Source organism: Saccoglossus kowalevskii, chromosome 19, assembly GCF_978046115.1.
Source record: "Saccoglossus kowalevskii chromosome 19, keSacKowa6.1, whole genome shotgun sequence".
NCBI lineage: Eukaryota > Metazoa > Hemichordata > Enteropneusta > Harrimaniidae > Saccoglossus > Saccoglossus kowalevskii.
The window spans coordinates 17,878,551-17,900,354 of record NC_140659.1 but is presented as its reverse complement, the minus strand read 5'-3'; the positions used below and the strand labels follow the sequence as shown (position 1 = coordinate 17,900,354).

At 39.2% G+C, this 21,804-nt stretch overlaps 13 non-coding genes across 13 annotated transcripts; all 13 read right to left on the bottom strand.

Annotated features, from left to right (window-relative positions):
- Positions 1 to 681: 681 nt before the first annotated feature.
- On the bottom strand, positions 682 to 754 carry TRNAK-CUU (transfer RNA lysine (anticodon CUU)). The gene has a single exon. It is a non-coding gene; the product is annotated as a tRNA-Lys (tRNA).
- A 1,810-nt stretch (positions 755 to 2,564) lies between these two features.
- Positions 2,565 to 2,637, bottom strand: TRNAK-CUU (transfer RNA lysine (anticodon CUU)). Its single transcript has one exon. It is a non-coding gene; the product is annotated as a tRNA-Lys (tRNA).
- A 1,463-nt stretch (positions 2,638 to 4,100) lies between these two features.
- Positions 4,101 to 4,173, bottom strand: TRNAK-CUU (transfer RNA lysine (anticodon CUU)). Its single transcript has one exon. It is a non-coding gene; the product is annotated as a tRNA-Lys (tRNA).
- A 2,433-nt stretch (positions 4,174 to 6,606) lies between these two features.
- Positions 6,607 to 6,679, bottom strand: TRNAK-CUU (transfer RNA lysine (anticodon CUU)). Its single transcript has one exon. It is a non-coding gene; the product is annotated as a tRNA-Lys (tRNA).
- A 1,471-nt stretch (positions 6,680 to 8,150) lies between these two features.
- On the bottom strand, positions 8,151 to 8,223 carry TRNAK-CUU (transfer RNA lysine (anticodon CUU)). The gene has a single exon. It is a non-coding gene; the product is annotated as a tRNA-Lys (tRNA).
- Positions 8,224 to 9,540: 1,317 nt separating this feature from the next.
- On the bottom strand, positions 9,541 to 9,613 carry TRNAK-CUU (transfer RNA lysine (anticodon CUU)). Its single transcript has one exon. It is a non-coding gene; the product is annotated as a tRNA-Lys (tRNA).
- A 2,769-nt stretch (positions 9,614 to 12,382) lies between these two features.
- On the bottom strand, positions 12,383 to 12,455 carry TRNAK-CUU (transfer RNA lysine (anticodon CUU)). The gene has a single exon. It is a non-coding gene; the product is annotated as a tRNA-Lys (tRNA).
- A 1,906-nt stretch (positions 12,456 to 14,361) lies between these two features.
- TRNAK-CUU (transfer RNA lysine (anticodon CUU)) lies at positions 14,362 to 14,434 on the bottom strand. The gene has a single exon. It is a non-coding gene; the product is annotated as a tRNA-Lys (tRNA).
- A 454-nt stretch (positions 14,435 to 14,888) lies between these two features.
- On the bottom strand, positions 14,889 to 14,961 carry TRNAK-CUU (transfer RNA lysine (anticodon CUU)). Its single transcript has one exon. It is a non-coding gene; the product is annotated as a tRNA-Lys (tRNA).
- A 1,810-nt stretch (positions 14,962 to 16,771) lies between these two features.
- On the bottom strand, positions 16,772 to 16,844 carry TRNAK-CUU (transfer RNA lysine (anticodon CUU)). The gene has a single exon. It is a non-coding gene; the product is annotated as a tRNA-Lys (tRNA).
- A 2,771-nt stretch (positions 16,845 to 19,615) lies between these two features.
- Positions 19,616 to 19,688, bottom strand: TRNAK-CUU (transfer RNA lysine (anticodon CUU)). Its single transcript has one exon. It is a non-coding gene; the product is annotated as a tRNA-Lys (tRNA).
- Positions 19,689 to 20,481: 793 nt separating this feature from the next.
- TRNAK-CUU (transfer RNA lysine (anticodon CUU)) lies at positions 20,482 to 20,554 on the bottom strand. Its single transcript has one exon. It is a non-coding gene; the product is annotated as a tRNA-Lys (tRNA).
- A 1,130-nt stretch (positions 20,555 to 21,684) lies between these two features.
- Positions 21,685 to 21,757, bottom strand: TRNAK-CUU (transfer RNA lysine (anticodon CUU)). Its single transcript has one exon. It is a non-coding gene; the product is annotated as a tRNA-Lys (tRNA).
- Between the last annotated feature and the right edge of the window lie 47 nt (positions 21,758 to 21,804).

The window sequence follows — 21,804 nt, the reverse complement described above, 5'->3', positions numbered from 1 at the left end:
CTCGCTCCTGTGATTTGATTATTAGAGACAATTATTGCAGCCATCCGACATTGTGAGTAAGAACTCATTTCACTCAATTTCGTGTCACATTCACCCACCGGAATTCAACATCTTTTATCGTAACTCACATTGTTTATTCAGTCTAAAAGGTATTCGCCCAACGTGGGGCTCGAACCCACGACCCTGGAATTAAGAGTCCCATGCTCTACCGACTGAGCTAGCCGGTCTGCTGGTGAGAGTGTTTTTGCACCTCAATTAGCGACTTTGAGTAAATGTCGGACGATGATACGAAAAGAGTGTGCATAACTTTGTGTTTAAGCTAAACGAAAACAACATCTGAATTTCAACAATACAATTTGCTTCTATTTTTACCATTCCAGTAGCTCAAATCATACTCACCATGCACGATCTTTGTTGGAATGAACTTCGCACCAAGTACCACACACATTAAAATAGAGAGGAGTATTGTCAACCAACAGTCAACCTCTCCGTTTTCCCAATATTTATACCGTGCAGAAATAATCAATCTCGCTTCTGTGATTTGGTTATCAGAGACAATTAATGCAACCATCCGACATTGTGAGTAAGAACTCATTTCTCTCAATTTCGTGTCACATTCACCCACCGGAATTCAACATCTTTTATCGTAACTCACATTGTTTATTCTGTCTAAAAGATGTTCGCCCAACGTGGGGTTCGAACCCACGACCCTGGGATTAAGAGTCCCCTGCTCTACCGACTGAGCTAGCCGGGCTGGTGGTGAGAGTGTTTTGCACCTCAATTAGCGACTTTGAGTAAATGTCGGACGATGATACGAAAAGAGTTTGCATGACTTTGTGTTTAAGCTAAACGAAAACAACTTCTGAATTACAACAATAAAATTTGCTTCCATTTTTACCATTCCAGTAGCTCAAATCATACTCACAATGCACGATTTTAGTTGGAATGAACTTCGCGCCAAGTACCACACACATTAAAACAGAGAGGAGTATTGTCAACCAACAGTCAAAAACTCCGTTTTCCCAATCTTTATACCGTGCAGAAATAATCAACCTCGCTCCTGTGACTTGGTTATCAGAGACAATTATTGGCTGCTGATGAGAGTGATTTTGCACCTAAATTAGCGACTTTGAGTAAATGTCGGACGATGATACGAAAAGAGTGTGCATGACTTTGTGTTTAAGCTAAACGAAAACAGCTTCTGAATTTCAACAATAAAATTTGGTTCCATTTTTACCATTCCAGTAGCTCAAATCGTACTCACCATGCACGATCTTTGTAGGAGGGAAATTCGCGCAAAGTACCACACATTAAAACAGAGAGGAGTATTGTCAACCAACAGTCAAAAACTCCGTTTTCCCAATCTTTATACCGTGCAGAAATAATCAACCTCGCTCCTGTGATTTGGTTATCAGAGACAATTATTGGATGCTGATGAGAGTGATTTTGCACCTCAATTAGCGACTTTGAGTAAATGTCGGACGATGATACGAAAAGAGTGTGCATGACTTTGTGTTTAAGCTAAACGAAAACAACTTCTGAATTTCAACAATAAAATTTGCTTCCATTTTTAACATTGCAGTAGCTCAAATCATACTCACCATGCACGATCTTAGTTGGAATGAACTTCGCGCCAAGTACCACACACATTAAAACAGAGAGGAGTATTGCCAACCAACAGTCAACCTCTCCGTTTTCCCAATCTTTATACCGTGCAGAAATAATCAACCTCGCTCCTGTGATTTGGTTATCAGAGACAATTATTGGTTGCTGATGGGAGTGATTTTAAACCTCAATTAGCGACTTTGAGTAAATGTCGGACGATGATACGAAAAGAATGTGCATGACTTTGTGTTTAAGCTAAACGAAAAAAACTTCGGCAGAATTTCAACAATAAAATTTGATTCCATTTTTACCATTTCAGTAGCTCAAATCACACTCACCATGCACGATATTAGTTGGAATGAACTTCGCGCCAAGTACCACACACATTAAAACAGAGAGGAGTATTGTCAACCAACAGTCAAAAACTCCGTTTTCCCAATCTTTATACCGTGCAGAAATAATCAACCTCGCTCCTGTGATTTGGTTATCAGAGACAATTATTGGATGCTGATGAGAGTGATTTTGCACCTCAATTAGCGACTTGGAGTAAATGTCGGACGATGATACGAAAAGAGTGTGCATGACTTTGTGTTTAAGCTAAACGAAAACAACTTCTGAATTTCAACAATAAAATTTGCTTCCATTTTTAACATTGCAGTAGCTCAAATCATACTCACCATGCACGATCTTAGTTGGAGGGAACTTCGCGCCAAGTACCACAGACATTAAAACAGAGAGGAGTATTGTCAACCAACAGTCAACCTCTCCGTTTTCCCAATCTTTATACCGTGCAGAAATAATCAACCTCGCTCCTGTGATTTGGTTATCAGAGACAATTATTGCAACCATCCGACATTGTGAGTAAGAACTCATTTCACTCAATTTCGTGTCACATTCACCCACCGGAATTCAACATCTTTTATCGTAACTCACATTGTTTATTCTGTCTAAAATGTGTTCGCCCGACGTGGGGCTCGAACCCACGACCCTGGGATTAAGAGTCCCATGCTCTACCGACTGAGCTAGCCAGGCTGCTGATGACAGTATTTTCGCGCCTCAATTAGCGACTTTGAGTAAATGTCGGACGATGATACGAAAAGAGTGTGCATGACTTTGTGTTTAAGCTATAGGAAAACTACTTCTGAGTTTCAACAATGAAATTTGCTTCCATTTTTACCATTCCAGTAGCTCAAATCATACTCACCATGCACGATTTTAGTTGGAATAAACTTCGCGCCAAGTACCACACACATTAAAACAGAGAGGAGTATTGTCAAGCAACTACTTCTGAGTTTCAACAATGAAATTTGCTTCCATTTTTACCATTCCAGTAGCTCAAATCATACTCACCATGCACGATTTTAGTTGGAATAAACTTCGCGCCAAGTACCACACACATTAAAACAGAGAGGAGTATTGTCAAGCAACAGTCAACCTCTCCGTTTTCCCAATCTTTATACCGTGCAGAAATAATCAACCTCGCTCCTGTGATTTGGTTATCAGAGGCAATTATTGCAACCATCCGACATTGTGAGTAAGAACTCATTTCACTCAATTTCGTGTCACATTCACCCACCGGAATTCATCATCTTTTATCGTAACTCACGTTGTTTATTCTGTCTAAAATGTATTCGCCCAACGTGGGGCTCGAATCCACGACCCTGGTATTAAGAGTCCCATGCTCTACCGACTGAGCTAGCCGGGCTGGTGGTGAGAGTGTTTTGCGCCTCAATTAGCGACTTTGAGTAAATGTCGGACGATGATACGAAAAGAGTTTGCATGACTTTGTGTTTAAGCTAAACGAAAACAACTTCTGAATTACAACAATAAAATTTGCTTCCATTTTTACCATTCCAGTAGCTCAAATCATACTCACAATGCACGATTTTAGTTGGAATGAACTTCGCGCCAAGTACCACACACATTAAAACAGAGAGGAGTATTGTCAACCAACAGTCAAAAACTCCGTTTTCCCAATCTTAATACCGTGCAGAAATAATCAACCTCGCTCCTGTGACTTGGTTATCAGAGACAATTATTGGCTGCTGATGAGAGTGATTTTGCACCTAAATTAGCGACTTTGAGTAAATGTCGGACGATGATACGAAAAGAGTGTGCATGACTTTGTGTTTAAGCTAAACGAAAACAGCTTCTGAATTTCAACAATAAAATTTGGTTCCATTTTTACCATTCCAGTAGCTCAAATCGTACTCACCATGCACGATCTTTGTAGGAGGGAACTTCGCGCAAAGTACCACACATTAAAACAGAGAGGAGTATTGTCAACCAACAGTCAACCTCTCCGTTTTCCGAATCTTAATACCGTGCAGAAATAATCAACCGCGCTCCTGTGATTTGGTTATCAGAGACAATTATTGCAACCATCCGACATTGTGAGTAAGAACTCATTTCACTCAATTTCGTGTCACATTCACCCACCGGAATTCAACATCTTTTATCGTAACTCACATTGTTTATTCTGTCTAAAATGTGTTCGCCCAACGTGAGACTCGAACCCACGACCCTGGGATTAAGAGTCCCATGCTCTTCCGACTGAGCTAGCTGGGCTGCTGATGCGAGTGTTTTTGCACCTCAATTAGCGACTTTGAGTAAATGTCGGACGATGATACGAAAAGAGTGTGCATGACTTTGTGTTTAAGCTAAACGAAAGCAACTTCTGAATTTCAACAATAAAATTTGCTTCCATTTTTACCATTCCAGTAGCTCAAATCGTACTCACCATGCACGATCTTTGTAGGAGGGAACTTCGCGCAAAGTACCACACATTAAAACAGAGAGGAGTATTGTCAACCAACAGTCAACCTCTCCGTTTTCCCAATCTTTATACCGTGCAGAAATAATCAACCTCGCTCCTGTGATTTGGTTATCAGAGACAATTATTGGCTGCTGATGAGAGTGATTTTGCACCTAAATTAGCGACTTTGAGTAAATGTCGGACGATGATACGAAAAGAGTGTGCATGACTTTGTGTTTAAGGTAGCGGGACTATTATTTGCTTACTTGTTTTCATCTTCTAATTGTGACCAAATGACTACAAATAGACCCAGGAAAGTATATATTTTTAGAATCGCCAGACTTCAAGCTTTGCAAAGGTGTGTTTGCCATGCCCGTATCTGCATTCTATGACCCGTTTCTCAATCAAAGGCTCAAAATTACTTTTTCTGTAAAAAAAATAATTACGCATTTATGCTGGCGATAAGAAGTATTTTTTTCACTTCTCCTAGTTGTTCAATAGTCTGGTAAATTGAATGTGTCTGGTCAGTTTTATGCAAGCAACGCGTTTTAAAAAATAGTGTGCTGAATTTAAATTACTGTTTTAGTCGCATTGCCCCCTACTCAAACCACAACTTGTTGGTAAATAATTGATGAAATAGTTTGTCTGGACACATTCAAGTTCCTCTCACTGTCACCTTAAAGCTGTGAAAATTTGGTGTTAATCCGAAGACAATAAGTATACGTTATTTTTTGTTAAAGACCTTGTATGTTGAAAAACATAAACTCCTAGAAAACGTCCATGAAGTAACAGCAAAGATTTTCAAGCTTGTTTATCGGCACAATCAATTTGTTTTCCCATCAAGGTCTGCTTTAACATGTGTAGGGACATCCAAATGTGTAAGGCTATTGGAAACCAAAAAAATAAAGGAATGGGATAGCTATAATTGGATAAATTCGGCATATGAAAACACCAAAATCAATGATTTTTTTTCAGTGGCTGTGTGACCTTGTGTCTGACACATTCATATGCAAATGACTAATCTGTGAAACAAACAGGGGCGGCGACAAACCACTAAAATGTTTGGAAACACTAATTGTGTGTCAGATAGCTACTGATAACACATCCTAACATTGCTTTGTCTTGAGTTTATCTTTGAAACTTATAGGCACACAGATTAAACCTGTGTTATTAATTTTGGAAAACACTACTGAGGCTGCCTTGCTTCCCTTCAGAAAATCTACATTTTAACCAACTTACATGACATTCTATGTTATGTTGACTTTATCACATGAAAGTTTATAGTGCATTTCATCAATTAATAAATAAATGTGAAAATCGTAATTTTCAACACGAATAATAGTCTCGCTACCTTAAGCTAAACGAAAACAACTTCTGAATTTCAACAATAAAATTTGCTTCCATTTTTACCATTCCAGTAGCTCAAATCATACTCACCATGCACGATTTTAGTTGGAATGAACTTCGCGCCAAGTACCACACACATTAAAACAGAGAGGAGTATTGTCAACCAACAGTCAACCTCTCCGTTTTCCCAATCTTTTTACCGTGCAGAAATAATCAACCTCGCTCCTGTGATTTGATTATCAGAGACAATTATTGCAGCCATCCGACATTGTGAGTAAGAACTCATTTCACTCAATTTCGTGTCACATTCACCCACCGGAATTCAACATCTTTTATCGTAACTCACATTGTTTATTCAGTCTAAAAGGTATTCGCCCAACGTGGGGCTTGAACCCACGACCCTGGAATTAAGAGGCCCATGCTCTACCGACTGAGCTAGCCGGGCTGCTGGTGAGAGTGTTTTTGCACCTCAATTAGCGACTTTGAGTAAATGTCGGACGATGATACGAAAAGAGTGTGCATAACTTTGTGTTTAAGCTAAACGAAAACAACATCTGAATTTCAACAATACAATTTGCTTCCATTTTTACCATTCCAGTAGCTCAAATCATACTCACCATGCACGATCTTTGTTGGAATGAACTTCGCACCAAGTACCACACACATTAAAATAGAGAGGAGTATTGTCAACCAACAGTCAACCTCTCCGTTTTCCCAATATTTATACCGTGCAGAAATAATCAATCTCGCTTCTGTGATTTGGTTATCAGAGACAATTAATGCAACCATCCGACATTGTGAGTAAGAACTCATTTCTCTCAATTTCGTGTCACATTCACCCACCGGAATTCAACATCTTTTATCGTAACTCACATTGTTTATTCTGTCTAAAAGGTGTTCGCCCAACGTGGGGTTCGAACCCACGACCCTGGGATTAAGAGTCCCCTGCTCTACCGACTGAGCTAGCCGGGCTGGTGGTAAGAGTGTTTTGCACCTCAATTAGCGACTTTGAGTAAATGTCGGACGATGATACGAAAATAGTTTGCATGACTTTGTGTTTAAGCTAAACGAAAACAACTTCTGAATTACAACAATAAAATTTGCTTCCATTTTTACCATTCCAGTAGCTCAAATCATACTCACAATGCACGATTTTAGTTGGAATGAACTTCGCGCCAAGTACCACACACATTAAAACAGAGAGGAGTATTGTCAACCAACAGTCAAAAACTCCGTTTTCCCAATCTTTATACCGTGCAGAAATAATCAACCTCGCTCCTGTGACTTGGTTATCAGAGACAATTATTGGCTGCTGATGAGAGTGATTTTGCACCTAAATTAGCGACTTTGAGTAAATGTCGGACGATGATACGAAAAGAGTGTGCATGACTTTGTGTTTAAGCTAAACGAAAACAGCTTCTGAATTTCAACAATAAAATTTGGTTCCATTTTTACCATTCCAGTAGCTCAAATCGTACTCACCATGCACGATCTTTGTAGGCGGGAAATTCGCGCAAAGTACCACACATTAAAACAGAGAGGAGTATTGTCAACCAACAGTCAAAAACTCCGTTTTCCCAATCTTTATACCGTGCAGATATAATCAACCTCGCTCCTGTGATTTGGTTATCAGAGACAATTATTGGATGCTGATGAGAGTGATTTTGCACCTCAATTAGCGACTTTGAGTAAATGTCGGACGATGATACGAAAAGAGTGTGCATGACTTTGTGTTTAAGCTAAACGAAAACAACTTCTGAATTTCAACAATAAAATTTGCTTCCATTTTTAACATTGCAGTAGCTCAAATCATACTCACCATGCACGATCTTAGTTGGAATGAACTTCGCGCCAAGTACCACACACATTAAAACAGAGAGGAGTATTGCCAACCAACAGTCAACCTCTCCGTTTTCCCAATCTTTATACCGTGCAGAAATAATCAACCTCGCTCCTGTGATTTGGTTATCAGAGACAATTATTGGTTGCTGATGGGAGTGATTTTAAACCTCAATTAGCGACTTTGAGTAAATGTCGGACGATGATACGAAAAGAATGTGCATGACTTTGTGTTTAAGCTAAACGAAAAAAACTTCGGCAGAATTTCAACAATAAAATTTGATTCCATTTTTACCATTTCAGTAGCTCAAATCACACTCACCATGCACGATATTAGTTGGAATGAACTTCGCGCCAAGTACCACACACATTAAAACAGAGAGGAGTATTGTCAACCAACAGTCAACCTCTCCGTTTTCCCAATCTTTATACCGTGCAGAAATAATCAACCTCGCTCCTGTGATTTGGTTATCAGAGACAATTATTGCAACCATCCGACATTGTGAGTAAGAACTCATTTCACTCAATTTCGTGTCACATTCACCCACCGGAATTCAACATCTTTTATCGTAACTCACATTGTTTATTCTGTCTAAAATGTGTTCGCCCGACGTGGGGCTCGAACCCACGACCCTGGGATTAAGAGTCCCATGCTCTACCGACTGAGCTAGCCAGGCTGCTGATGACAGTATTTTCGCGCCTCAATTAGCGACTTTGAGTAAATGTCGGACGATGATACGAAAAGAGTGTGCATGACTTTGTGTTTAAGCTATAGGAAAACTACTTCTGAGTTTCAACAATGAAATTTGCTTCCATTTTTACCATTCCAGTAGCTCAAATCATACTCACCATGCACGATTTTAGTTGGAATAAACTTCGCGCCAAGTACCACACACATTAAAACAGAGAGGAGTATTGTCAAGCAACAGTCAACCTCTCCGTTTTCCCAATCTTTATACCGTGCAGAAATAATCAACCTCGCTCCTGTGATTTGGTTATCAGAGGCAATTATTGCAACCATCCGACATTGTGAGTAAGAACTCATTTCACTCAATTTCGTGTCACATTCACCCACCGGAATTCATCATCTTTTATCGTAACTCACGTTGTTTATTCTGTCTAAAATGTATTCGCCCAACGTGGGGCTCGAATCCACGACCCTGGTATTAAGAGTCCCATGCTCTACCGACTGAGCTAGCCGGGCTGGTGGTGAGAGTGTTTTGCGCCTCAATTAGCGACTTTGAGTAAATGTCGGACGATGATACGAAAAGAGTTTGCATGACTTTGTGTTTAAGCTAAACGAAAACAACTTCTGAATTACAACAATAAAATTTGCTTCCATTTTTACCATTCCAGTAGCTCAAATCATACTCACAATGCACGATTTTAGTTGGAATGAACTTCGCGCCAAGTACCACACACATTAAAACAGAGAGGAGTATTGTCAACCAACAGTCAAAAACTCCGTTTTCCCAATCTTAATACCGTGCAGAAATAATCAACCTCGCTCCTGTGACTTGGTTATCAGAGACAATTATTGGCTGCTGATGAGAGTGATTTTGCACCTAAATTAGCGACTTTGAGTAAATGTCGGACGATGATACGAAAAGAGTGTGCATGACTTTGTGTTTAAGCTAAACGAAAACAGCTTCTGAATTTCAACAATAAAATTTGGTTCCATTTTTACCATTCCAGTAGCTCAAATCGTACTCACCATACACGATCTTTGTAGGAGGGAACTTCGCGCAAAGTACCACACATTAAAACAGAGAGGAGTATTGTCAACCAACAGTCAACCTCTCCGTTTTCCGAATCTTAATACCGTGCAGAAATAATCAACCGCGCTCCTGTGATTTGGTTATCAGAGACAATTATTGCAACCATCCGACATTGTGAGTAAGAACTCATTTCACTCAATTTCGTGTCACATTCACCCACCGGAATTCAACATCTTTTATCGTAACTCACATTGTTTATTCTGTCTAAAATGTGTTCGCCCAACGTGGGGCTCGAACCCACGACCCTGGGATTAAGAGTCCCATGCTCTTCCGACTGAGCTAGCTGGGCTGCTGATGCGAGTGTTTTTGCACCTCAATTAGCGACTTTGAGTAAATGTCGGACGATGATACGAAAAGAGTGTGCATGACTTTGTGTTTAAGCTAAACGAAAGCAACTTCTGAATTTCAACAATAAAATTTGCTTCCATTTTTACCATTCCAGTAGCTCAAATCGTACTCACCATGCACGATCTTTGTAGGAGGGAACTTCGCGCAAAGTACCACACATTAAAACAGAGAGGAGTATTGTCAACCAACAGTCAACCTCTCCGTTTTCCCAATCTTTATACCGTGCAGAAATAATCAACCTCGCTCCTGTGATTTGGTTATCAGAGACAATTATTGGCTGCTGATGAGAGTGATTTTGCACCTAAATTAGCGACTTTGAGTAAATGTCGGACGATGATACGAAAAGAGTGTGCATGACTTTGTGTTTTAGGTAGCGGGACTATTATTTGCTTACTTGTTTTCATCTTCTAATTGTGACCAAATGACTACAAATAGACCCAGGAAAGTATATATTTTTAGAATCGCCAGACTTCAAGCTTTGCAAAGGTGTGTTTGCCATGCCCGTATCTGCATTCTATGACCCGTTTCTTAATCAAAGGCTAAAAATTACTTTTTCTGTAAAAAAAATAATTACGCATTTATGCTGGCGATAAGAAGTATTTTTTTCACTTTTCCTAGTTGTTCAATAGTCTGGTAAATTGAATGTGTCTGGTCAGTTTTATGCAAGCAACGCGTTTTAAAAAATAGTGTGCTGAATTTAAATTACTGTTTTAGTCGCATTGCCCCCTACTCAAACCACAACTTGTTGGTAAATAATTGATGAAATAGTTTGTCTGGACACATTCAAGTTCCTCTCACTGTCACCTTAAAGCTGTGAAAATTTGGTGTTAATCCGAAGACAATAAGTATACGTTATTTTTTGTTAAAGACCTTGTATGTTGAAAAACATAAACTCCTAGAAAACGTCCATGAAGTAACAGCAAAGATTTTCAAGCTTGTTTATCGGCACAATCAATTTGTTTTCCCATCAAGGTCTGCTTTAACATGTGTAGGGACATCCAAATGTGTAAGGCTATTGGAAACCAAAAAAATAAAGGAATGGGATAGCTATAATTGGATAAATTCGGCATATGAAAACACCAAAATCAATGATTTTTTTTCAGTGGCTGTGTGACCTTGTGTCTGACACATTCATATGCAAATGACTAATCTGTGAAACAAACAGGGGCGGCGACAAACCACTAAAATGTTTGGAAACACTAATTGTGTGTCAGATAGCTACTGATAACACATCCTAACATTGCTTTGTCTTGAGTTTATCTTTGAAACTTATAGGCACACAGATTAAACCTGTGTTATTAATTTTGGAAAACACTACTGAGGCTGCCTTGCTTCCCTTCAGAAAATCTACATTTTAACCAACTTACATGACATTCTATGTTATGTTGACTTTATCACATGAAAGTTTATAGTGCATTTCATCAATTAATAAATAAATGTGAAAATCGTAATTTTCAACACAAATAATAGTCTCGCTACCTTAAGCTAAACGAAAACAACTTCTGAATTTCAACAATAAAATTTGCTTCCATTTTTACCATTCCAGTAGCTCAAATCATACTCACCATGCACGATTTTAGTTGGAATGAACTTCGCGCCAAGTACCACACACATTAAAACAGAGAGGAGTATTGTCAACCAACAGTCAACCTCTCCGTTTTCCCAATCTTTATACCGTGCAGAAATAATCAACCTCGCTCCTGTGATTTGATTATCAGAGACAATTATTGCAGCCATCCGACATTGTGAGTAAGAACTCATTTCACTCAATTTCGTGTCACATTCACCCACCGGAATTCATCATCTTTTATCGTAACTCACGTTGTTTATTCTGTCTAAAATGTATTCGCCCAACGTGGGGCTCGAATCCACGACCCTGGTATTAAGAGTCCCATGCTCTACCGACTGAGCTAGCCGGGCTGGTGGTGAGAGTGTTTTGCGCCTCAATTAGCGACTTTGAGTAAATGTCGGACGATGATACGAAAAGAGTTTGCATGACTTTGTGTTTAAGCTAAACGAAAACAACTTCTGAATTACAACAATAAAATTTGCTTCCATTTTTACCATTCCAGTAGCTCAAATCATACTCACAATGCACGATTTTAGTTGGAATGAACTTCGCGCCAAGTACCACACACATTAAAACAGAGAGGAGTATTGTCAACCAACAGTCAAAAACTCCGTTTTCCCAATCTTAATACCGTGCAGAAATAATCAACCTCGCTCCTGTGACTTGGTTATCAGAGACAATTATTGGCTGCTGATGAGAGTGATTTTGCACCTAAATTAGCGACTTTGAGTAAATGTCGGACGATGATACGAAAAGAGTGTGCATGACTTTGTGTTTAAGCTAAACGAAAACAGCTTCTGAATTTCAACAATAAAATTTGGTTCCATTTTTACCATTCCAGTAGCTCAAATCGTACTCACCATGCACGATCTTTGTAGGAGGGAACTTCGCGCAAAGTACCACACATTAAAACAGAGAGGAGTATTGTCAACCAACAGTCAACCTCTCCGTTTTCCGAATCTTAATACCGTGCAGAAATAATCAACCGCGCTCCTGTGATTTGGTTATCAGAGACAATTATTGCAACCATCCGACATTGTGAGTAAGAACTCATTTCACTCAATTTCGTGTCACATTCACCCACCGGAATTCAACATCTTTTATCGTAACTCACATTGTTTATTCTGTCTAAAATGTGTTCGCCCAACGTGGGGCTCGAACCCACGACCCTGGGATTAAGAGTCCCATGCTCTTCCGACTGAGCTAGCTGGGCTGCTGATGCGAGTGTTTTTGCACCTCAATTAGCGACTTTGAGTAAATGTCGGACGATGATACGAAAAGAGTGTGCATGACTTTGTGTTTAAGCTAAACGAAAGCAACTTCTGAATTTCAACAATAAAATTTGCTTCCATTTTTACCATTCCAGTAGCTCAAATCGTACTCACCATGCACGATCTTTGTAGGAGGGAACTTCGCGCAAAGTACCACACATTAAAACAGAGAGGAGTATTGTCAACCAACAGTCAACCTCTCCGTTTTCCCAATCTTTATACCGTGCAGAAATAATCAACCTCGCTCCTGTGATTTGGTTATCAGAGACAATTATTGGCTGCTGATGAGAGTGATTTTGCACCTAAATTAGCGACTTTGAGTAAATGTCGGACGATGATACGAAAAGAGTGTGCATGACTTTGTGTTTAAGGTAGCGGGACTATTATTTGCTTACTTGTTTTCATCTTCTAATTGTGACCAAATGACTACAAATAGACCCAGGAAAGTATATATTTTTAGAATCGCCAGACTTCAAGCTTTGCAAAGGTGTGTTTGCCATGCCCGTATCTGCATTCTATGACCCGTTTCTTAATCAAAGGCTAAAAATTACTTTTTCTGTAAAAAAAATAATTACGCATTTATGCTGGCGATAAGAAGTATTTTTTTCACTTTTCCTAGTTGTTCAATAGTCTGGTAAATTGAATGTGTCTGGTCAGTTTTATGCAAGCAACGCGTTTTAAAAAATAGTGTGCTGAATTTAAATTACTGTTTTAGTCGCATTGCCCCCTACTCAAACCACAACTTGTTGGTAAATAATTGATGAAATAGTTTGTCTGGACACATTCAAGTTCCTCTCACTGTCACCTTAAAGCTGTGAAAATTTGGTGTTAATCCGAAGACAATAAGTATACGTTATTTTTTGTTAAAGACCTTGTATGTTGAAAAACATAAACTCCTAGAAAACGTCCATGAAGTAACAGCAAAGATTTTCAAGCTTGTTTATCGGCACAATCAATTTGTTTTCCCATCAAGGTCTGCTTTAACATGTGTAGGGACATCCAAATGTGTAAGGCTATTGGAAACCAAAAAAATAAAGGAATGGGATAGCTATAATTGGATAAATTCGGCATATGAAAACACCAAAATCAATGATTTTTTTTCAGTGGCTGTGTGACCTTGTGTCTGACACATTCATATGCAAATGACTAATCTGTGAAACAAACAGGGGCGGCGACAAACCACTAAAATGTTTGGAAACACTAATTGTGTGTCAGATAGCTACTGATAACACATCCTAACATTGCTTTGTCTTGAGTTTATCTTTGAAACTTATAGGCACACAGATTAAACCTGTGTTATTAATTTTGGAAAACACTACTGAGGCTGCCTTGCTTCCCTTCAGAAAATCTACATTTTAACCAACTTACATGACATTCTATGTTATGTTGACTTTATCACATGAAAGTTTATAGTGCATTTCATCAATTAATAAATAAATGTGAAAATCGTAATTTTTAACACAAATAATAGTCTCGCTACCTTAAGCTAAACGAAAACAACTTCTGAATTTCAACAATAAAATTTGCTTCCATTTTTACCATTCCAGTAGCTCAAATCATACTCACCATGCACGATTTTAGTTGGAATGAACTTCGCGCCAAGTACCACACACATTAAAACAGAGAGGAGTATTGTCAACCAACAGTCAACCTCTCCGTTTTCCCAATCTTTTTACCGTGCAGAAATAATCAACCTCGCTCCTGTGATTTGATTATCAGAGACAATTATTGCAGCCATCCGACATTGTGAGTAAGAACTCATTTCACTCAATTTCGTGTCACATTCACCCACCGGAATTCAACATCTTTTATCGTAACTCACATTGTTTATTCAGTCTAAAAGGTATTCGCCCAACGTGGGGCTCGAACCCACGACCCTGGAATTAAGAGTCCCATGCTCTACCGACTGAGCTAGCCGGGCTGCTGGTGAGAGTGTTTTTGCACCTCAATTAGCGACTTTGAGTAAATGTCGGACGATGATACGAAAAGAGTGTGCATAACTTTGTGTTTAAGCTAAACGAAAACAACATCTGAATTTCAACAATACAATTTGCTTCCATTTTTACCATTCCAGTAGCTCAAATCATACTCACCATGCACGATCTTTGTTGGAATGAACTTCGCACCAAGTACCACACACATTAAAATAGAGAGGAGTATTGTCAACCAACAGTCAACCTCTCCGTTTTCCCAATATTTATACCGTGCAGAAATAATCAATCTCGCTTCTGTGATTTGGTTATCAGAGACAATTAATGCAACCATCCGACATTGTGAGTAAGAACTCATTTCTCTCAATTTCGTGTCACATTCGCCCACCGGAATTCAACATCTTTTATCGTAACTCACATTGTTTATTCTGTCTAAAAGGTGTTCGCCCAACGTGGGGTTCGAACCCACGACCCTGGGATTAAGAGTCCCCTGCTCTACCGACTGAGCTAGCCGGGCTGGTGGTGAGAGTGTTTTGCACCTCAATTAGCGACTTTGAGTAAATGTCGGACGATGATACGAAAAGAGTTTGCATGACTTTGTGTTTAAGCTAAACGAAAACAACTTCTGAATTACAACAATAAAATTTGCTTCCATTTTTACCATTCCAGTAGCTCAAATCATACTCACAATGCACGATTTTAGTTGGAATGAACTTCGCGCCAAGTACCACACACATTAAAACAGAGAGGAGTATTGTCAACCAACAGTCAAAAACTCCGTTTTCCCAATCTTTATACTGTGCAGAAATAATCAACCTCGCTCCTGTGACTTGGTTATCAGAGACAATTATTGGCTGCTGATGAGAGTGATTTTGCACCTAAATTAGCGACTTTGAGTAAATGTCGGACGATGATACGAAAAGAGTGTGCATGACTTTGTGTTTAAGCTAAACGAAAACAGCTTCTGAATTTCAGCAATAAAATTTGGTTCCATTTTTACCATTCCAGTAGCTCAAATCGTACTCACCATGCACGATCTTTGTAGGAGGGAAATTCGCGCAAAGTACCACACATTAAAACAGAGAGGAGTATTGTCAACCAACAGTCAAAAACTCCGTTTTCCCAATCTTTATACCGTGCAGAAATAATCAACCTCGCTCCTGTGATTTGGTTATCAGAGACAATTATTGGATGCTGATGAGAGTGATTTTGCACCTCAATTAGCGACTTTGAGTAAATGTCGGACGATGATACGAAAAGAGTGTGCATGACTTTGTGTTTAAGCTAAACGAAAACAACTTCTGAATTTCAACAATAAAATTTGCTTCCATTTTTAACATTGCAGTAGCTCAAATCATACTCACCATGCACGATCTTAGTTGGAATGAACTTCGCGCCAAGTACCACACACATTAAAACAGAGAGGAGTATTGCCAACCAACAGTCAACCTCTCCGTTTTCCCAATCTTTATACCGTGCAGAAATAATCAACCTCGCTCCTGTGATTTGGTTATCAGAGACAATTATTGGTTGCTGATGGGAGTGATTTTAAACCTCAATTAGCGACTTTGAGTAAATGTCGGACGATGATACGAAAAGAATGTGCATGACTTTGTGTTTAAGCTAAACGAAAAAAACTTCGGCAGAATTTCAACAATAAAATTTGATTCCATTTTTACCATTTCAGTAGCTCAAATTACACTCACCATGCACGATATTAGTTGGAATGAACTTCGCGCCAAGTACCACACACATTAAAACAGAGAGGAGTATTGTCAACCAACAGTCAAAAACTCCGTTTTCCCAATCTTTATACCGTGCAGAAATAATCAACCTCGCTCCTGTGATTTGGTTATCAGAGACAATTATTGGATGCTGATGAGAGTGATTTTGCACCTCAATTAGCGACTTGGAGTAAATGTCGGACGATGATACGAAAAGAGTGTGCATGACTTTGTGTTTAAGCTAAACGAAAACAACTTCTGAATTTCAACAATAAAATTTGCTTCCATTTTTAACATTGCAGTAGCTCAAATCATACTCACCATGCACGATCTTAGTTGGAGGGAACTTCGCGCCAAGTACCACAGACATTAAAACAGAGAGGAGTATTGTCAACCAACAGTCAACCTCTCCGTTTTCCCAATCTTTATACCGTGCAGAAATAATCAACCTCGCTCCTGTGATTTGGTTATCAGAGACAATTATTGCAACCATCCGACATTGTGAGTAAGAACTCATTTCACTCAATTTCGTGTCACATTCACCCACCGGAATTCAACATCTTTTATCGTAACTCACATTGTTTATTCTGTCTAAAATGAGTTCGCCCGACGTGGGGCTCGAACCCACGACCCTGGGATTAAGAGTCCCATGCTCTACCGACTGAGCTAGCCAGGCTGCTGATGACAGTATTTTCGCGCCTCAATTAGCGACTTTGAGTAAATGTCGGACGATGATACGAAAAGAGTGTGCATGACTTTGTGTTTAAGCTATTGGAAAACTACTTCTGAGTTTCAACAATGAAATTTGCTTCCATTTTTACCATTCCAGTAGCTCAAATCATACTCACCATGCACGATTTTAGTTGGAATAAACTTCGCGCCAAGTACCACACACATTAAAACAGAGAGGAGTATTGTCAAGCAACAGTCAACCTCTCCGTTTTCCCAATCTTTATACCGTGCAGAAATAATCAACCTCGCTCCTGTGATTTGGTTATCAGAGGCAATTATTGCAACCATCCGACATTGTGAGTAAGAACTCATTTCACTCAATTTCGTGTCACATTCACCCACCGGAATTCATCATCTTTTATCGTAACTCACGTTGTTTATTCTGTCTAAAATGTGTTCGCCCAACGTGGGGCTCGAATCCACGACCCTGGTATTAAGAGTCCCATGCTCTACCGACTGAGCTAGCCGGGCTGGTGGTGAGAGTGTTTTGCGCCTCAATTAGCGACTTTGAGTAAATGTCGGACGATGATACGAAAAGAGTTTGCATGACTTTGTGTTTAAGCTAAACGAAAACAACTTCTGAATTACAACAATAAAATTTGCTTCCATTTTTACCATTCCAGTAGCTCAAATCATACTCACAATGCACGATTTTAGTTGGAATGAACTTCGCGCCAAGTACCACACACATTAAAACAGAGAGGAGTATTGTCAACCAACAGTCAAAAACTCCGTTTTCCCAATCTTAATACCGTGCAGAAATAATCAACCTCGCTCCTGTGACTTGGTTATCAGAGACAATTATTGGCTGCTGATGAGAGTGATTTTGCACCTAAATTAGCGACTTTGAGTAAATGTCGGACGATGATACGAAAAGAGTGTGCATGACTTTGTGTTTAAGCTAAACGAAAACAGCTTCTGAATTTCAACAATAAAATTTGGTTCCATTTTTACCATTCCAGTAGCTCAAATCGTACTCACCATGCACGATCTTTGTAGGAGGGAACTTCGCGCAAAGTACCACACATTAAAACAGAGAGGAGTATTGTCAACCAACAGTCAACCTCTCCGTTTTCCCAATCTTTATACCGTGCAGAAATAATCAACCTCGCTCCTGTGATTTGGTTATCAGAGACAATTATTGGCTGCTGATGAGAGTGATTTTGCACCTAAATTAGCGACTTTGAGTAAATGTCGGACGATGATACGAAAAGAGTGTGCATGACTTTGTGTTTAAGGTAGCGGGACTATTATTTGCTTACTTGTTTTCATCTTCTAATTGTGACCAAATGACTACAAATAGACCCAGGAAAGTATATATTTTTAGAATCGCCAGACTTCAAGCTTTGCAAAGGTGTGTTTGCCATGCCCGTATCTGCATTCTATGACCCGTTTCTTAATCAAAGGCTAAACATTACTTTTTCTGTAAAAAAAATAATTACGCATTTATGCTGGCGATAAGAAGTATTTTTTTCACTTTTCCTAGTTGTTCAATAGTCTGGTAAATTGAATGTGTCTGGTCAGTTTTATGCAAGCAACGCGTTTTAAAAAATAGTGTGCTGAATTTAAATTACTGTTTTAGTCGCATTGCCCCCTACTCAAACCACAACTTGTTGGTAAATAATTGATGAAATAGTTTGTCTGGACACATTCAAGTTCCTCTCACTGTCACCTTAAAGCTGTGAAAATTTGGTGTTAATCCGAAGACAATAAGTATACGTTATTTTTTGTTAAAGACCTTGTATGTTGAAAAACATAAACTCCTAGAAAACGTCCATGAAGTAACAGCAAAGATTTTCAAGCTTGTTTATCGGCACAATCAATTTGTTTTCCCATCAAGGTCTGCTTTAACATGTGTAGGGACATCCAAATGTGTAAGGCTATTGGAAACCAAAAAAATAAAGGAATGGGATAGCTATAATTGGATAAATTCGGCATATGAAAACACCAAAATCAATGATTTTTTTTCAGTGGCTGTGTGACCTTGTGTCTGACACATTCATATGCAAATGACTAATCTGTGAAACAAACAGGGGCGGCGACAAACCACTAAAATGTTTGGAAACACTAATTGTGTGTCAGATAGCTACTGATAACACATCCTAACATTGCTTTGTCTTGAGTTTATCTTTGAAACTTATAGGCACACAGATTAAACCTGTGTTATTAATTTTGGAAAACACTACTGAGGCTGCCTTGCTTCCCTTCAGAAAATCTACATTTTAACCAACTTACATGACATTCTATGTTATGTTGACTTTATCACATGAAAGTTTATAGTGCATTTCATCAATTAATAAATAAATGTGAAAATCGTAATTTTCAACACAAATAATAGTCTCGCTACCTTAAGCTAAACGAAAACAACTTCTGAATTTCAACAATAAAATTTGCTTCCATTTTTACCATTCCAGTAGCTCAAATCATACTCACCATGCACGATTTTAGTTGGAATGAACTTCGCGCCAAGTACCACACACATTAAAACAGAGAGGAGTATTGTCAACCAACAGTCAACCTCTCCGTTTTCCCAATCTTTTTACCGTGCAGAAATAATCAACCTCGCTCCTGTGATTTGATTATCAGAGACAATTATTGCAGCCATCCGACATTGTGAGTAAGAACTCATTTCACTCAATTTCGTGTCACATTCACCCACCGGAATTCAACATCTTTTATCGTAACTCACATTGTTTATTCAGTCTAAAAGGTATTCGCCCAACGTGGGGCTCGAACCCACGACCCTGGAATTAAGAGTCCCATGCTCTACCGACTGAGCTAGCCGGGCAGCTGGTGAGAGTGTTTTTGCACCTCAATTAGCGACTTTGAGTAAATGTCGGACGATGATACGAAAAGAGTGTGCATAACTTTGTGTTTAAGCTAAACGAAAACAACATCTGAATTTCAACAATACAATTTGCTTCCATTTTTACCATTCCAGTAGCTCAAATCATACTCACAATGCACGATTTTAGTTGGAATGAACTTCGCGCCAAGTACCACACACATTAAAACAGAGAGGAGTATTGTCAACCAACAGTCAAAAACTCCGTTTTCCCAATCTTTATACCATGCAGAAATAATCAACCTCGCTCCTGTGATTTGGTTATCAGAGACAATTATTGCATGCTGATGAGAGTGATTTTGCACCTCAATTAGCGACTTTGAGTAAATGTCGGACGATGATACGAAAAGAGTGTGCATAACTTTGTGTTTAAGCTAAACGAAAACAACATCTGAATTTCAACAATACAATTTGCTTCCATTTTTACCATTCCAGTAGCTCAAATCATGCTCACCATGCACGATCTTTGTTGGAATGAACTTCGCACCAAGTACCACACACATTAAAATAGAGAGGAGTATTGTCAACCAACAGTCAACCTCTCCGTTTTCCCAATATTTATACCGTGCAGAAATAATCAATCTCGCTTCTGTGATTTGGTTATCAGAGACAATTAATGCAACCATCCGACATTGTGAGTAAGAACTCATTTCTCTCAATTTCGTGTCACATTCACCCACCGGAATTCAACATCTTTTATCGTAACTCACATTGTTTATTCTGTCTAAAAGGTGTTCGCCCAACGTGGGGTTCGAACCCACGACCCTGGGATTAAGAGTCCCCTGCTCTACCGACTGAGCTAGCCGGGCTGGTGGTGAGAGTGTTTTGCACCTCAATTAGCGACTTTGAGTAAATGTCGGACGATGATACGAAAAGAGTTTGCATGACTTTGTGTTTAAGCTAAACGAAAACAACTTCTGAATTACAACAATAAAATTTGCTTCCATTTTTACCATTCCAGTAGCTCAAATCATACTCACAATGCACGATTTTTAGTTGGAATGAACTTCGCGCCAAGTACCACACACATTAAAACAGAGAGGAGTATTGTCAACCAACAGTCAAAAACTCCGTTTTCCCAATCTTTATACCGTGCAGAAATAATCAACCTCGCTCCTGTGACTTGGTTATCAGAGACAATTATTGGCTGCTGATGAGAGTGATTTTGCACCTAAATTAGCGACTTTGAGTAAATGTCGGACGATGATACGAAAAGAGTGTGCATGACTTTGTGTTTAAGCTAAACGAAAACAGCTTCTGAATTTCAACAATAAAATTTGGTTCCATTTTTACCATTCCAGTAGCTCAAATCGTACTCACCATGCACGATCTTTGTAGGAGGGAACTTCGCGCAAAGTACCACACATTAAAACAGAGAGGAGTATTGTCAACCAACAGTCAACCTCTCCGTTTTCCGAATCTTAATACCGTGCAGAAATAATCAACCGCGCTCCTGTGATTTGGTTATCAGAGACAATTATTGGATGCTGATGAGAGTGATTTTGCACCTCAATTAGCGACTTTGAGTAAATGTCGGACGATGATACGAAAAGAGTGTGCATGACTTTGTGTTTAAGCTAAACGAAAACAACTTCTGAATTTCAACAATAAAATTTGATTCCATTTTTAACATTGCAGTAGCTCAAATCATACTCACCATGCACGATCTTAGTTGGAATGAACTTCGCGCCAAGTACCACACACATTAAAACAGAGAGGAGTATTGCCAACCAACAGTCAACCTCTCCGTTTTCCCAATCTTTATACCGTGCAGAAATAATCAACCTCGCTCCTGTGATTTGGTTATCAGAGACAATTATTGCAACCATCCGACATTGTGAGTAAGAACTCATTTCACTCAATTTCGTGTCACATTCACCCACCGGAATTCAACATCTTTTATCGTAACTCACATTGTTTATTCTGTCTAAAATGTGTTCGCCCGACGTGGGGCTCGAACCCACGACCCTGGGATTAAGAGTCCCATGCTCTACCGACTGAGCTAGCCAGGCTGCTGATGACAGTAATTTCGCGCCTCAATTAGCGACTTTGAGTAAAT